This window comes from Aquarana catesbeiana, linkage group LG01 (genome assembly GCF_042186555.1).
Source record: "Aquarana catesbeiana isolate 2022-GZ linkage group LG01, ASM4218655v1, whole genome shotgun sequence".
NCBI lineage: Eukaryota > Metazoa > Chordata > Amphibia > Anura > Ranidae > Aquarana > Aquarana catesbeiana.
In genome coordinates this window covers 945,003,203-945,019,956 of record NC_133324.1, presented here as the reverse complement: position 1 = coordinate 945,019,956, position 16,754 = coordinate 945,003,203, and positions in this window count along the sequence as shown.

Below are 16,754 nucleotides of genomic sequence, written 5' to 3'. Positions count from 1 at the left end.
TCAATGTCGATAGAAAGATTCTGGCGAAGATAATTTTCTGGCGCTTGTCGTCAGTAGCAGACAGATTGCTTTCTCGTCAGCAGCACTGTTCGGTCCAGGGCAGAAGCATTTTTTCAGCGGTGTTAGCTTTCCGGGAGGCTCTGGAACGTTGCAGGGCTGAAGGCTGGGGAAAGTATTTGCTGGCACTGGATCAGGCGAAGGCTTTTGATCGTGTCAATCATGAGTACCTCTGGCTTCTCCTTGACAAGTATGGCCTGGAGGGTGGGTTTATTGGATGGCTTAAGACTTTATACAGAGAGGCAGAGAGCTTCATGCTTGTTAACGGTTGGACAGCCCTTCAGGGTTGGATCGGGGGTGCGCCAGGGGTGTCCGCTGAGCCCTTTGCTATACGTGTTCGCAATCGACCCCTTCATCAGAAGGCTAGAGAGCGGACCGTTGTGCGGGGTGCCGGTGGGCATTACTGGTGAGCCGCCCTTGAGGGTTGTAGCCTATGCTGATGACGTTTCTGTCTTTATCTCTGGGACAGAGGAGGCACAGGAGGTGGTTTCAGTTATAGAGCAGTATTCCGAGGCATCAGGCTCCAAGGTCAACCGTGATAAAAGTGAAGTTTTTTGGATGAGCGAGGGAGGTGAGAGCTTTGCACTTCCGGACACCTTCCCGAGGCCTCAGCAGAAAGTCAAAGTATTAGGCATCGAGTTTGGCCCTGATGATTACAGTAAGTCAAATTGGGAAGCCAGGCTGAATGATGCTGATGTCAAGGTGAAATGCTGGAAAGGGTGGCGGCTCTCCTTGAGGGAAAGGGTGGACTTGATTAAGACCTACCTGATTCCTACCTTTTTGTATGTCAGCTTTGTTTGCATCTTGCCAGAGTCTTGCTATACCAGGATTTATAGTTGTTTCTTCCAATTATTATGGGGGAGCAGGCTGAATCTTGTGAAGCGGAATGTGACTTACCTATCTAGGTGGAAGGGTGGCCTAGGGATGGTCAACCCGGTTGTGTTCTTCTCTCTGATGTTTTTGAAACACAATTTTGGTAACATGCTAGCAGAGAGACCGCCTGGATGGGTAGGTATTTTCCAGATCTGGTTTAGACCTTTTCTGGGCTGTTGGGAGAGTGGCGGGCCAGTGAAAAGCCTAAGGATCAAGCATGGTAAGCTCCCGGCTTATGTTGCCCTGTGCCTGAAAATTCTTAAACGGTGGCATGTGACAGCGGAGGATATCAGGTCCCTTCCTAGGAGACTCCTGGGGGAGAAGATCGTGGGTACTGTCTTTCATGCGCCACTGGCCTTAAGGGATTGCCCAGGTCATATTATGAGGGAGGGTTTACGTTTAATAAATTCTGAGCGGATTCCCTTGAAATTTAGGGACCAGGCCTGGCTCGCTTTCCACGGTAGGCTCTATGTGAGGGGGAACGTGAAGTGCCGCTCTTTGGACAATCGTGGTTGTCCAAGAGTGGAGTGTCAGGGTGAAGTGGAAACCATGGACCACTTCTTGCTTCAGTGCCCTTTCAATATAGAAGTCTATAAAAAGGTGGGGAGGGCTCTGAATATTCCTTTCCTGCCTTGCATGTCTTATGCTGAGTGGGTGTATGGAGCATTGCAGAATCGCAAGGGATTTGATTTGGACACTCTTTTTCTAGTCAGCTTAGTAGTCCGATATTACACCTGGAATGCACGGTGTCAGGTATCCCTTCGGCAGAAAGTCCTTCCTGTTCCGGTGGTGGTGTGTGAGATTCTTGGTGAGGTAGGGAAAATTCGGGGTCTCGAGAAAGACAGATGGCGGCAAAGGGTCTGGATAAAGGCGCGGAGGAATATCAGGCCTGTAGCTGCTGTTTGTTGATCTCTGGGTGTTGGGTTCTTTCCCTGTTTTCTCTCTGGACACTCCTTTAGATTTTCAAGGATAAACATAATTTTGAAGAAAGGCTACATACACATGATAATCTATGTTTCTTGGTCTGAATGTTAATCAAGTTGAGTAATGTGTAGAGTTGTTGAAGATGTCTGTGCTATTTAGTGATATATGTATATAGTATAATATAATACAGTGATATTCCTCTTGGCTGAAAAAAAAAAAAAACCCTTTTGTTCATATATTATAGGTTGAAGTAAGCCTTTATTATTATGTTTAGTCGTATATACAATATGTTATGCATATTTGAAAAAAAAAAGAAAAGAGGAAATATATGTATGTGTGTATATGTATATATGTATGTGTGTGTGTATGTATGTATGTATATATATGTATAATATTTATTTTTTTATATTTTTGTATAAAAAAAAAAAAAAGTTGGAATGTGTTTCTTGTTTGCAAGATTCTCAAATAAAAAAATTGCCAACTCAATATTGAACCCTACGGACTAAGACTGGGATGACATTAAAGTTCATGTGCATGTAAAGGCAGGTGTCCCAATACTTTTGGTAATATAGTGTATGTGTGCATTATTTGCTCTTTGTACTCCAAGTAGGTCCAAGAAACAATAGTATGTATTTAAAAAAAAAGTTTTGTCTTACCTAAATACACTGACACTTGTATTGACGCTAAATATAAAACCTTTTTTCTATACCTAAAATACACTGATCCTAACACTGCAGCCAACTGACACGCTGGTACTAACTAACATACTGACACTAATGCCGCGTACACACGATCGGATTTTCTGACAACAAATGTTCGATGGGAGCTTGTTGTGAAAATTCTGACCGTGTGTGGGCTCCATCAAACATTTTCTGTCGGAATTACCGACAGCAAAAATTTGAGAGCTGGTTCCGTTGTCGGAAATTCAGATCGTGTGTACACAATTCCGACGCACAAAGTTCCACGCATGCTTAGAATCAAGCAGAAGAGCCGCACTGGCTATTGAACTTCATTTTTCTCGGCTCGTCGTACGTGTTGTATGTCACCGCGTTCTTGGCGTTCGGAATTTCCGACAACATTTGTGTGACCGTGTGTATGCAAGACAAGTTTGAGCCAACATCCGTCGGAAATAAATCCCAGGATTTCGTTGTCGGAATGTGCGATCGTGTGTACGCGGCATTATACTGACACTGAGTGACACACTGATACACAATTGATGCACATTTCTGACCACGTTTCCAGAAACGCATGAAAAATGTTGTCATGCTTGCAGTGCCATTATTTCTTATTGCCACCCCAAATGTGGGTAGCACATTTTGTCACGCAAAAAAAAAAAAAATGGTACTTGAGCATTTTTGGCGAGTTTGTTGTATGACAGACAGCCCGTTCAATTAACAAGCTGTTGTGATAAAAATGCGCTAAAATGCAAAAATGGGAAAAACAAGAGGCTCCCATCATATCACACGGAGCAAGGTAGTCTCATCCCTATCAATGAGAACAAAAAAGTGGTAACCCCCTCAATTGGGACTATAGATAGACCACCCACTCAGAGATCCATAAAAAAACAATCTTTAATAATGAAAAAAACATATAAAATCCACAAATGACAAAGATGCACAACATAAATTACATGGAAATCATAAAAATGTTGTACACATAGTTGGTATGTAATGTAAATGCCCAGATGCCCGACGCGTTTCCGGTATGATATGTTCAAATACCTTCGAGGACGCTCAGGTTTGAATGCAGCTTTACACCCCCACTAACTAACACTGACACTAACAGTCACTATACTAGATCTAATGCTGATCTAGTTAATCTTTATTTTTTATTTATTTTTTGTACAGACATCCCCTCTAGTAGATACAAAGTATCATTTCCTCTTCAAATGACATTTCCGTGACAGCTTGGTTTTCTTTGTAAAACATGACATAGGGACCATTCAAACAAATAGTAGACTCCCTTAAAGTGATATTAACCACTTCAGCCCCGGAAGGATTTACCCCCTTCCTGACCAGAGCACTTTTTACAATTTGGCACTGCGTCGCTTTAACTGCTAATTGCGCGGTCATGCAATGCTGTACCCAAACGAAATTTGCGTCCTTTTCTTCCCACAAATAGAGCTTTCTTTTGATGGTATTTGATCACCTCTGCCGTTTTTATTTTTTGCGCTATACATGGAAAAAGACCGAAAATTTTGAAAAAAAATGATATTTTCTACTTTTTGTTCTAAAAAAAATCCAATAAACTCAATTTTAGTCATACATTTAGGCCAAAATGTATTCGGCCACATGTCTTTGGTAAAAAAAATGTCAATAAGCGTATATTTATTGGTTTGCGCAAAAGTTATAGCGCCTACAAACTAGGGTACATTTTCTGGAATTTACACAGCTTTTAGTTTATGACTGCCTATGTCGTTTCTTGAGGTGCTAAAATGGCAGGGCGGTACAAAACCCCCACAAATGACCCCATTTTGGAAAGTAGACACCCCAAGGAAATTGCTGAGAGGCATGTTGAGCCCATTGAATATTCATTTTTTTTGTCCCAAGTGATTGAATAATGACAAAAAAAAAAAAAAATTACAAAAAGTTGTCACTAAATGATATATTGCTCACACAGGCCATGGGCATATGTGGAATTGCACCCCAAAATACATTCAGCTGCTTCTCCTGAGTATGAGGATACCACATGTGTGGGACTTTTTGGGAGCCTAGCCGCGTACGGGGCCCCGAAAACCAATCACCGCCTTCAGGATTTCTAAGGGCGTACATTTTTTGTTTTACTCCTCACTACCTATCACAGTTTTGAAGGCCATAAAATGCCCAGATGGCACAAACCCCCCCAAATGACCCCATTTTGGAAAGTAGACACCCCAAGCTATTTGCTGAGAGGCATGTTGAGTCCATGGAATATTTTATATTTTGACACAAGTTGCGGAAAAGTGACAATTTTTTTTTTTTTTTTTGCACAAAGTTGTCACTAAATGATATATTGCTCACACAGGCCATGGGCATATGTGGAATTGCACCCCAAAATACATTCAGCTGCTTCTCCTGAGTATGGGGATACCACATGTGTGGGACTTTTTGGGAGCCTAGCCGCGTACGGGACCCCGAAAACCAATCACCGCCTTCAGGATTTCTAAGGGTGAAAATTTTTGATTTCACTCTTCACTGCCTATCACAGTTTCGGAGGCCATGGAATGCCCAGGTGGCACAAACCCCCCCCAAATGACCCCATTTTGGAAAGTAGACACCCCAAGCTATTTGCTGAGAGGCATGGTGAGTATTTTGCAGCTCTCATTTGTTTTTGAAAATGAAGAAAGACAAGAAAAAAATTTTTTTTTTTCTTTTTTTAATTTTCAAAACTTTGTGACAAAAAGTGAGGTCTGCAAAATACTCACTATACCGCTCAGCAAATAGCTTGGGGTGTCTACTTTCCAAAATGGGGTCATTTGGGGGGGGGGGGGGGGGGGGTTGTGCCACCTGGGCATTCCATGGCCTCCGAAACTGTGATAGGCAGTGAAGAGTGAATTCAAAAATTTACGCCCTTAGAAAGCCTGAAGGCGGTGCTGGGTTTTCGGGGTCCCGTGCGTGGCTAGGCTCCCAAAAAGTCTCACACATGTGGTATCCCCGTACTCAGGAGAAGCAAGAGCATGTATTTTGGGGTGTAATTTCACATATTCCCATGGCATGTTTGAGCAATATATCATTTAGTGACAACTTTGTGCAAAAAAAAAAAAAAAAATTTGTCTCTTTCCCGCAACTTATGTCACAATATAAAATATTCCATGGACTCGACATGCCTCTCAGCAAATAGCTTGGGGTGTCTACTTTCCAAAATGGGGTCATTTGGGGGGGTTTTGAACTGTCCTGGCATTTTATGCACAACATTTAGAAGCTTATGTCACACATCACCCACTCTTCTAACCACTTGAAGACAAAGCCCTTTCTGACACTTTTTGATTACATGAAAAAATAATTTTTTTTTGCAAGAAAATTACTTTGAACGCCCAAACATTATATATTTTTTTAAAGCAAATGCCCTACAGATTAAAATGGTGGGTGTTTCATTTTTTTTTTCACACAGTATTTGCGCAGCGATTTTTCAAACGCATTTTTTGGGGAAAAAACACACTTTTTTTAAATTTTTATGCACTAAAACGCACTATATTGCCCAAATGTTTGATGAAATAAAAAAGATGATCTTAGGCCGAGTACATGGATACCAAACATGACATGCTTTAAAATTGCACACAAACGTGCAGTGGCAACAAAATAAATACATTTTTAAAAGCCTTTAAAAGCCTTTACAGGTTACCACTTTAGATTTACAGAGGATGTCTACTGATAAAATTACTGCCCTCAATCTGACCTTCGCGGTGATACCTCACATGCATGGCGCAATTGCTGTTTACATTTGACGCCAGACCGACGCTTGCGTTCGCCTTAGCGCGAGAGCAGGGGGGACAGGGGTGCTTTTTTTTTTTTTTTTTTTTTTCTTTATTATTATTTTTTTTTTTATCTTATTTTTAAACTGTTCCTTTCATTTTTTTTTTTTTTTTAATCATTTTTATTGTTATCTCAGGGAATGTAAATATCCCCTATGATAGCAATAGGTAGTGACAGGTACTCTTTTTTGCAAAAATTGGGGTCTATTAGACCCTAGATTTCTCCTCTGCCCTCAAAGCATCTGACCACACCAAGATCGGTGTGATAAAATGCTTCCCCAATTTCCCAATGGCGCTATTTACATCCGGCGAAATCTAAGTCATAAAATGCTCATAGCTTCCGGTTTCTTAGGCCATAGAGATGTTTGGAGCCACTCTGGTCTCTGATCAGCTCTATGGTCAGCTGGCTGAATCACCGGCTGCATTCTCAGGTTCCCTGTTGAGACAGGAGAGCCAGAGAAAAACATGGAAGACGGTGGGGGGGGGGCATTCTCTCCCACTGCTTGTAAAAGCAGTCTAGAGGCTAATTAGCCACTAGGATTGCTTTTACATGAAAGCCGACCGCTGGCTGAAAAGAATGATACCAAGATGATACCTAAACCTGCAGGCATCATTCTGGTATAACCATTCTATTCGTGAATGGCGTACCTGAAGACAAAAAAATGGTTAACAATAAAACACAGTAAACGGTAAAGTATAAAAAATTGCATACCTGAAAAGCAAACATGATAAAACATAATAACAATAAAACATTGCAGAATAGAATACAGTAAAAAAGAGCAGAACAATAGAGAGAATAGAGAGAGAGAGAACAATAAAACGACAACTATTATTTTTTATTTTATATTTTTGTTTGTTTTTTTGTTTTTTTTTTTACACTTTTTTTGTAACTGTAACTTTTATAACTGTAACCGGTTCCAGGTTCGGGTCTCTCAAAATGCGATGGCATCTTGGGAGACCCTGTGAAAGTGTGTCCTAGTCTGTGCAATGCTGTACCCTATGCTAATACTCAACTAGTGAATGGTAGCGTTCAAAACATTCACCAATGCAAAGACCAGGATTGTCAGGACAGGAGGGACAATAATAGAGGGTGTCACGCCTATATTCGCGCTTGCTGCAGACACAACATCTTTTTTGGGGGGGTTCGTTGGGTAGGGGTACTCGGGAGGACATAAAGAAAATGCCTCTCATGCAGCCGACTGCATTTGGTTGGGGATGTGAATGGGGGAAGTACGGGCGCTGCAGAAGTGGTGGGTTCCCAATTAGGATTGGCAAATGCAGCAGGAAGGGCATTATGGGCACGACGGGCCTGTGTTTGTCTTTTTGGTGGCAGCGGGACACTACTTGTGCTTGCCACCTCACCAGCTTTAACTGCACTTATGGGACTCGCCACGTCACCAAGTGTTACTGCAGTGCTGGTTTGACTACGACCGGGGTGTACTAGGCCGCTGGCGCTTGCCAGTTCAATAAAAAGCTACCAAAAAATATGTATATAGATCTGATCAGGTCAGATATTGATCCGTTCAGATACTATACCACTAAGGAAGGTGTACGGTGCGTGCGTGGGTGTTAGCGGTACTGGCGCTAACCTGAGGCTGCTTGGGGCTAGTGCTTGCCAGTTCACCAAAATGCTACCAAAAAATCTGTTAGCGATCGCAGGGATTAGGCCTGACTCGATCGATCGATACTGCACTTGGGTGGGCTGGGCTGGGCCGGGCGGAGGGGCAAAACGCAGGTGCTAGCAGGTATCTGGGCTGATCCTGCTAACACTGCGTTTTTGGGAACCCTAAACTGCTGGGGACGCTAGTATAGATCTGATCAGGTCAGATATTGATCCGTTCAGATACTATACCACTAAGGGAGGCGTATGCCGCGTGCGTGGGTGTTAGCGGTACTGGCGCTAATCTGACGTTGCCTGGGGCGACGCATATCACCGCCGGGTGATCAGGGGGCTAAACCTTTATTCGGTAATAAACGGCGGGTGCCCTGACACTATAAAAAATAAACGAACTAACCAGCGTCACCCGTAACGGTTATACGGTGATCAGTGGTGAAAGGGTTAACTAGGGGGCAATCAAGGGGTTAAAACCTTTATTAGGAAGTATATGGGGGTCCCTGTCGCTTTAAAACGCTGACGGCGAACCTAAATATTTACGTCCCTAACTAGCGTCACCAGCGACACTAATACAGCGATCAGAAAAATGATCGCTTAGTGACACTGGTGACAGGGGGTGATCAAGGGGTTAAAACTTTATTAGGGGGGGTTAGGGGGGTATCCTAGACCTAAAGGGGGCTAACCCTAACTGTCCTACCACAGTAACTGTCACAAACTGACACCTAGCAGTAATCAGGAAAAAAAAAAAAAAAACCTGCTTGGTGTCAGTTTGTGACGGGGGGGGGAGTGATTGGGGGGGGATCGGGGGGGGGGGATCGGGGTGTTTTGTGTGCCTGGCATGTTCTACTGTGTGTGTAGTGTTTGTGCACTCACATTACAGTCTTCTCTCCTCGGGCCGGAACGGAAAATACCGAGCCGAGGAGAGATGACATAATTTCCTCTGCCTCTGTGTACAATACAGAGGCAGGGAAATGATCCCATTGGCTGGGAGCGATCGCGAGGGGGGGGCCACGAATGGATGGCCTCCCCCTCACCACCGATCGCCGGGGGAGATTTGCCGACCACCGCAGGCACCGGGGGGGGTCCGATCGAACCCCCCACCCGCGGGCAGGCAAGGACGTACAGGTAAGTCCTTTTGCCTGCCCCTGCCGCTCTGTCGACGTACATCGTCGTGCGGCGGTCGGCAACTGGTTAAAGATTTTTTTTTAAAATAACAAACATGTTATACTTATCTGCTCTGTGTAATGGTTATGCACAGAGGAACCCTGATCCTCCTCTTCTCGGGTCCCTTGCCGGTACTCCTGGCTCGTCCCCCTTGACCAAAGCCCCCAATAGCAAGCCGCTTGCTATGGGGGCACTGGTGCTTGCTCACTCCCGAGCCCCGTTCTATGTGTCCACAAGACACATAGAGCCGTAGCTCGGCCCCGCCCCCCCAACTCTCTCTTTATACCCCCCAAAGCACCTTGTCCCCATGAACGATTGCCTTGTTTTCATATGCGGGTGCTGCTCATGTGTGCGTTCGCTTCTGCGCATGAGCTCGGCGGGACGGGGCACGTTTACATTTTTTATTTTTTTCCTTATTTATTTTACCTTTTATTTTTAATTTTTACACTGTTCTTTTAAAAAAAAAATAAATTGGTTCACTTTTATTCCTATTACAAGTAATGTAAACATCCCTTGTAATAGAAAAAAGCATGACAGGACAGGGGTCAAAAAGACCTCAGATCTCATATTCACACTAAAATACAATAAAAAAAAAATGTTGTCATTTAAAAAAAATTTAAATAAATAAAATGTCCCTTTAAGAGCATTGGGCGGAAGTGACGTTTTGACGTCGCTTCCGCCCTGCAATTATATGGAGATGGGTGGCCATCTTCCCCTCGTCTCCATGTCAGCCTAGGGACAGGACCCACTACTGACGACGGAGAGCCGACCGGAGAGCCGACCGGAGAGCGGTGGGAGGGCCCTCTCCCGCCACCGATAAAAGGATCTTGCGGCGAATCCGCTGCAGAGACCACTTTTATCTGAAAGTGGACCACCCGCTCTTGAAGAGGATACTGTAGTTATGTAACGGTATTCCTCTTCAAAGTAGTGACGTATAATGGCGGCGGGCGGTCCGAAAGTGGTTAAACAGGGGCAGAAAAATTGGGCCTTTGGTTTTGGTGGTGCCACAACACTGTAACCCCTCACAGTTACTCTTGTTGGGCGCAGGAAAAGGCCCTACTGTTAAGTATTATTTCAAAAATTGTAATTACTTCCTCCTGTTACACAGGAACAGAAAAAATGGGCCTTGGGTGTTGGTGCTGCCCTAAACCAAAAATATTGTTGGAAGCTAGCATCATCAAGATTCAGGAGGAATAGGATAGGCATTAGGCAGCATAGACAGCCTTCAAGGGCTCCCAGATCCATAGCATATTCAATCAGTTACATCAGCATCAGGTGCTTGATAGCTGCTGATCCAGGTCTGATTTGTTTTTATAAATGTGAGCCTATCAACAGAGTCTGTGGACAGGTGCACTCTTTGATCCATTACAAACCCTATAGCAGCACTGAATGTGCATTCAGAAAGCATGCTGGATGCAGGACAGGCCAGTAGCTCGATTGCATATTGAGCAAACTCTGGCCAGTGGTTCATCCTTAACTACTTGCCACCCGGCCAATGTACATAAATGGCTGGGTGGGCCCTCTCTCCTTCTGAGTGGATGTTCAGGAACGTCCCTCAGAAGGATGCAGCGGCACGATCCTGATGTGCTCGTGTCACAGCGCATCTCCGATCGGCAGGAGGGCTCTATGATTGGCCTTCCTGATCACATGACGGCCGTGTCCAATCACAGCCGTCATGTGATGTAAACACAGAGCTGGTTGCTAGGCAATCGGCTCTCCTCTCCTCACACAGAAGTTGTCGGTAAGGAGAGGAGAGGGGATCGCTGCAGCCGGCTGATGATCAGTGAGTATGAGCTGTTTTTTACAGTTTTTTACTCACTGATCACTGACCTAGTGTCACCACACAATGTAAAACACACATGTCCCCAAAACACATATCTCCAAAATGTATGTCCCACTAAAATAACAAGTCCCAATGATTATCTGCCGACATGTCCGTGATCACCTGCGCACATCTGTACATCTGTACATGATCATTTGCGTACATCATTTGCGTACAATTATTATATACTTAACGGAATTTTTTTTACCAAAAACATGTAGCTGAATACATTTTGGCTAAAATTTATGACAAAATTTGATTTGATTGGATTTCTTTTAAAACAGAAAGAAGAAAATATTGTTTTTTTTCCAAATTCCCGCTCTTTTTTCCCTTATATCACAAAGAATAAAAAACGGAGTCATGAATAAATACGACCAAAAGAAAGCTCTATTTGTGCGAACAAAATGATAAAAATTTCATTTGGGTACAGTGTAGCATGACCACGCAATTGTCATTGAAAGTGCGAGAGCGCTGAAAGCTGAAAATTGGTCTGGGAAGGAAGGGGGCGAAAGTGCCCAGTATTGATGTGGTTAAAGAGGAAGTAAAGGCAGGAAAAAAAAAAAAACACCCTGTAAGGCAAAGGCATAATGAATAACTTACCTGAGATGGAAGCCCCCGAAGCGACCCTCGTTCTTCTCCTTCATCTATCCTGGACTGACTTCCGGGTATCGCGGCTCCGGCGCTGTGACTGGCCGGAGCCGCGATGACGTCACTCCCGCGCATGCGCGAGGGAGCCGCCACTAACGGCATGATCGCCGTTATCAGCGGCATGCTCAGTGCGCCTGCGCGCCGCTGTCTACGTTGTCTATGGCGCATGCACCGTAGACATCGTTGCCAGTCTTTTGCAAATATCTCCTAAACCGTGTAGGTTTAGGAGATATTTGTTGCACCTACAGGTAAGCCTTAATCTGGGCTTACCTGTAGGTAAAAGTGGTCCCAGAGGGTTTACAACCACTTTAAGACCCAGTAACCCAGTGGATGCTCTGTTGGAAAAGTCTCCAAGTCTGCTCTTGCCCTTAGATATTCCTCCATATAATGCAGAGGCTGGCGATGGTTGCTTGAAGCTAACAGACCTTGGCGCTGAGGACTGAAAAATGGTTTAAAGACATCTGTCAGGAGTCAGGGAACAGGCCGATTGTTGAGAGGGTGCCCCTTGCGGCTAAGTGCAGTGTTTCCCTGGAAGTGATACAGGGGGAGCAGTGCCCAAAGGTGCACGGTTTGCCAGGTGTTTGCTGGGGATGAGCCGGCCACTTGGAGAGAACTGAGAGTTGCTGGGATGATCCGTAGGGCCACTGATCGCTTGGTTCAGATAGGTATCTGCTGTAGGGAAAACCGGGAGCAGAAGGTGAAGACAAGCCAAGGGTCATACACGCGGGAGCAGTCCACAAGTATCAGATGCGAGGTACAGGTGAGGGAACAGACAAGAGCGTAGTCGGCGTGGCAAGTGAGGGCTTAATCAGGAGAGGATCCGAAGCAGAAGTCAGAAAAAGGCGAGTTGGTAACGGGGAATCAGAATCTGTAAAGCACAGGAAACACTGGGGAGCTGACGATAATCCAGCAAGGAGTGGCTTCAACAGCAAGCTTAAATAGACCCGTAAGTACTGCCCACATCAGTCACACGTTGTGTCGTGGCAGCCATGATTGTTTTGGGATGTATTGCCAGTCCTTCGGCCATTTCCCTGACAGCATCGGTCAGCCGGCCACCTTCCTCTGACGGAACAAAGCCTCAGAAACACGTTGTCCAGCACCAGGAAATGGTAACCTCCCAGGGTCTGGAAATGCGTTACACAAACTTTTCTTCAAGGCCTCGTGAAGATGGTTTATCCTCTGCTCCCTCTGCGAAGGCAGGATGAGTTCTGCAACTTTACCCTTGTAACGTGGATTAGGAAGGGTTGCCAGCCAGTAATGATCCCTCTCTTTGATACTACGAATCCTAGGGTCCTTTTGCAGGCTTTGCGGAATCAGGGAGGCCATGCAGCATAAGTTTGCAGAGGGATTATGAGTCCTCTGGGTCACTAAGGATCACATTATCTGTAACTACCTCCTTCCAGCCACATACAAATCCTTGGGTTTCTGGGGATTGAAAATCATTCCTTGAAGAATGCTGCGTGTTATCCTCTACATCCATGCTGACACAATACTCATCCTCCTCCTCCTCTTCTTCGTGTGTGTTTGGCGGCTCCGCAGGAATGCTATCTGGATAAAGGGGGCCTTGAGAGGAAAGGAAGTCCTCCTCTTCCTCCCGCTGTTCTGCCTCAAGTGCCCTGTCCATGATTCCACAAAGCATGTGCTCCAGCAGGAAGACTAGAGGGACAGTGCCACTGATGCATGCATTGTTACTGCTCACCATCCTAGTGGCTACCTCAAATGGAGGGCAGTCTACCAGCTGAAAAGACAGCAGTTGCAGTGCGGAGCATGTGGATGGCTGGGACCGAATTTCTTTTTACGGTTCAGCAACTGGGGTAGGGAAATTTGCCTGCTGAAATCAACTGGTGGTGTACTGCTAGCAGATTGGCTGCAAGTACTTGTGACACCTATTGCTATACCTTCGTTACTCTCAGTGCAAGTTTTTGAGAGGACTGGAGGTATAGTAGGGTTTGAGATCCCAGATGAGGAGCAAGGAGAAGTCCGCCTTTTTCTATGACGTGGGTCTTTCAAGTGCTGTTGCCAACGGACTGCATGGCAGGTCGTCATATGTCTGGTCAAGCATGTGGTGCCCAAGCGGCTGCTGTTTCAGACATAGGTTGCAAACAGCAATAGTGCGATCAGCTGCACACGTGTCAAAAAAGGGGCCCACACCATGGAACTTTTAAAAGTCAGCGGGGAGTCAGCTGCGCCCTGCACCTGCAGAGCTCTGCAGTGTGATGCAATAGGGTGGCTGCCCTTAAGCTGCTCCCTTAAGGACATCTTGCCTCATTGGAGTTGTGCCTCCTCCTCACTTTCCTCCTCTCTTCTCTCAGGCACCCAAGGACAGTCAGTGACCTCATCATCCCCTCCTTGTCTCTGGAGCAAACTTGGCAGTATGCTTACAGCTGGGGGAACATGACTGCCAGTTTCCTGTCCTTCTGTGGCACCCCCTCTCTCTAGACTCACGTTACTCCCTTCCTCAACCCGGGAACCAACATCGGAGCATTCAAATCCTCCAGCAGCATGTAACCAACACTGTGGTCAAATAGTTCTGGGGACTCCTCTGTGCATAATTGTTGGGCTACAGAAGGAGTAACTGTGGACAAAGAGCCGGTGGAATAGGCCACTTTGACAGCAGCATTGGAAGGCAAACTCCTTTGAGCCTGGGTGACAGAGGATGAGGAAAATGAGGACGGCTTCATTATCCACTCCACCAACTCGTCTGCATGTTGTGGCTCAATGACATGGCCAGCAGCAGAAAAAAAGGATAAGCGTGTCCCACGACCACCTGCAGAGGATGCACCATGTCCATGACCACCACTGTTGACTGTAGACACAGATATATCCCTTGGGAACGGGCACCAGCAAATTCTTGTGGAATCGTCACAGAAATGGCTACAAGCGGCTCTTACTCATTCTCAGAAACTGACGCTCCAAGGATCTTTACTGACACCACAGGATCCAGGGACTTCCTGACCCAATCATCTGCAATACAGCTGACTAGAAAAATGGAAAAACTTACCCAGAGAGCCATCACGATGGAGCTACATGAGGTAACATTAGCTAAATATTTCAAAATTCAGATGATACCTAGGGGATTAAGAGTCCGATTAATTCCAACCTTGTTTTCTCAAAATATGGACTTCAAAACTAAATTTGCACAGATTTTGAACAAATGTTCTTTTGACATTATGACACTCACGGTACAAATCCTACAACAGGCAATGGCGTCCCTGGGGGGGCAGAGGGGGCCCTGACCCCCCCCCCCCCCAACATTATGCTGTGCCTCACCATGTGCCCTCCAATTTAATTTTTTTTTTTTTTAACAAAAAGGCAATGTCTTTTTGTTTGCATTCGTAGCTGATGCACCACATCTTATCCGGGCCGCCGCTGGAGTAACACTGTCTCTATTGAGAGGAAGAGTGTCCCCAGTCAGCTCCTGCGGGTGATTCCTCCCCCCTCCCTCTGCTCGCTGACACTGCATAATGCGAGCACTCACACAACCACGGCCGCCCAATCTGCTCCTTCCCCTGCATCCTCATTGGCAGGGAGAAAAGCGAGTTGCAGGAAGGACTCAACCAGGACTCTCAGTTACTGAAAAAACAGACTGATTTCTCCCGTCCTTAGGACAGGAGAACCAGCCTGTAAATTCCTAGAGATGCCAGACTAGCGCTGTCAATAGCAGGGGCAGGACAGCAAGAGGAGGCTGGGGAACCCCACAGTGGCAGAACACCAGGGCCCGGTGGCAAGACAACCTTTGCAACCCTGATAGTTCTCCCACTGCTTTGGACCCTTATATTTTCTTGGTATGCTGGTGACATATATCTCTTGTTTTCTGCCACCCTGGGGGGGCCCAATACATTAGGAAGGGAGCTCACTGCAAAACATGTGAAAGGGCCCATTGTGGGATCATAGTAAAGGGCCCCAGGATCCAGGATATATATATATAATTGCATTTTATGGATGTCCCCCTACTTTTGTCCCTGTCCCCCCCATGTCCCCCCCCTAAATATGAAAGCTGGAGACACTGGAAAGGAAAGGGTTACTGTACAACAAGAGATTTTGGAGTTGGAGAAACAACTAGAACAATGTTCCACTCAGGATGAACTATTGGATTTCAAAAAAGTGAATAATTATAAATTGGACAGTTTTCGTAGAAATATCCAGTTGCGCAAACAAACGAAACTGGAACGAGACCGTGAGGACTATAATAATGATGGAGGTTAAAATTGGTCTGACCCCCAACTATTATCGTACTAAAACCTATAGGAAAGGACAACGAAAACAGTTCATCAATTCATCTTCATCTACTGCATCTACTGGGTCATCAACCAATGTGTCCACTACTTTTTTACCTACAACTACAGCCGAATTCGGACCAGGAGCGGTGGTAGAAGATCAAAGAAAAAGTGCAGCCGGAGGTGTGACTACCAGACGTCAGAATCGCCAGAAACAGTGAAAAATGATGTGGTACATAATATATCTTCAATTACTCTGACTAGGACTGAATTAAATGTGTTAAATAAGGGACTGGGTTTTTGTCCCAAGGAGAAAATGAATTATTTTGTTTTGAAACAGGACCTTTATAGGTTTTATAGACAATTAAGATTTAAAGCTTATTTCTCTGGTTCACCTACAGCTATAACTAAAGAACTTTTACCATTGTCTATTAAAAATATGGGATTAAAACCAAAAAATGTTAGGGTACCCCTACATTATGCTCAGCAGTTGAGGTGTACATCGGCACGATATTACTATCAAACCGGCTGACAAGGGGGAGCTATTGTAGTGATGGACACCCCTATGTATGAGTCTGAGGTGATGAAACAGCTTGGGGACACCAACACCTAAAGAAAATTTAGATACGTGTCCAGTATTTAAGGTACAAAAAAAGATTAAGGATGTTTTGATCACTGCAGTAAAAAACAAAATCATTGATGATGAAATTGTTGAGTTTTTGACCTCTGAAGTGAACACCCCATCACACCTGTGATATATGTTCTACCAAAGATCCACAAGGATTCTATCAATCCCCCAGGACATCCCATTGTATCGGGGATGGAATCGGTAACAGCTCCTCTAGCACAGTATCTTGATAGATGTTTAACACCGCTACTGTTGAACACAAAATTATATATAAAAGATACTTCTGACTTTTTATCTAAAATTCAGAATATCAAGCTGTCGGCCGATTCCATTCTGGTATTGTGGGACGTCTCTAG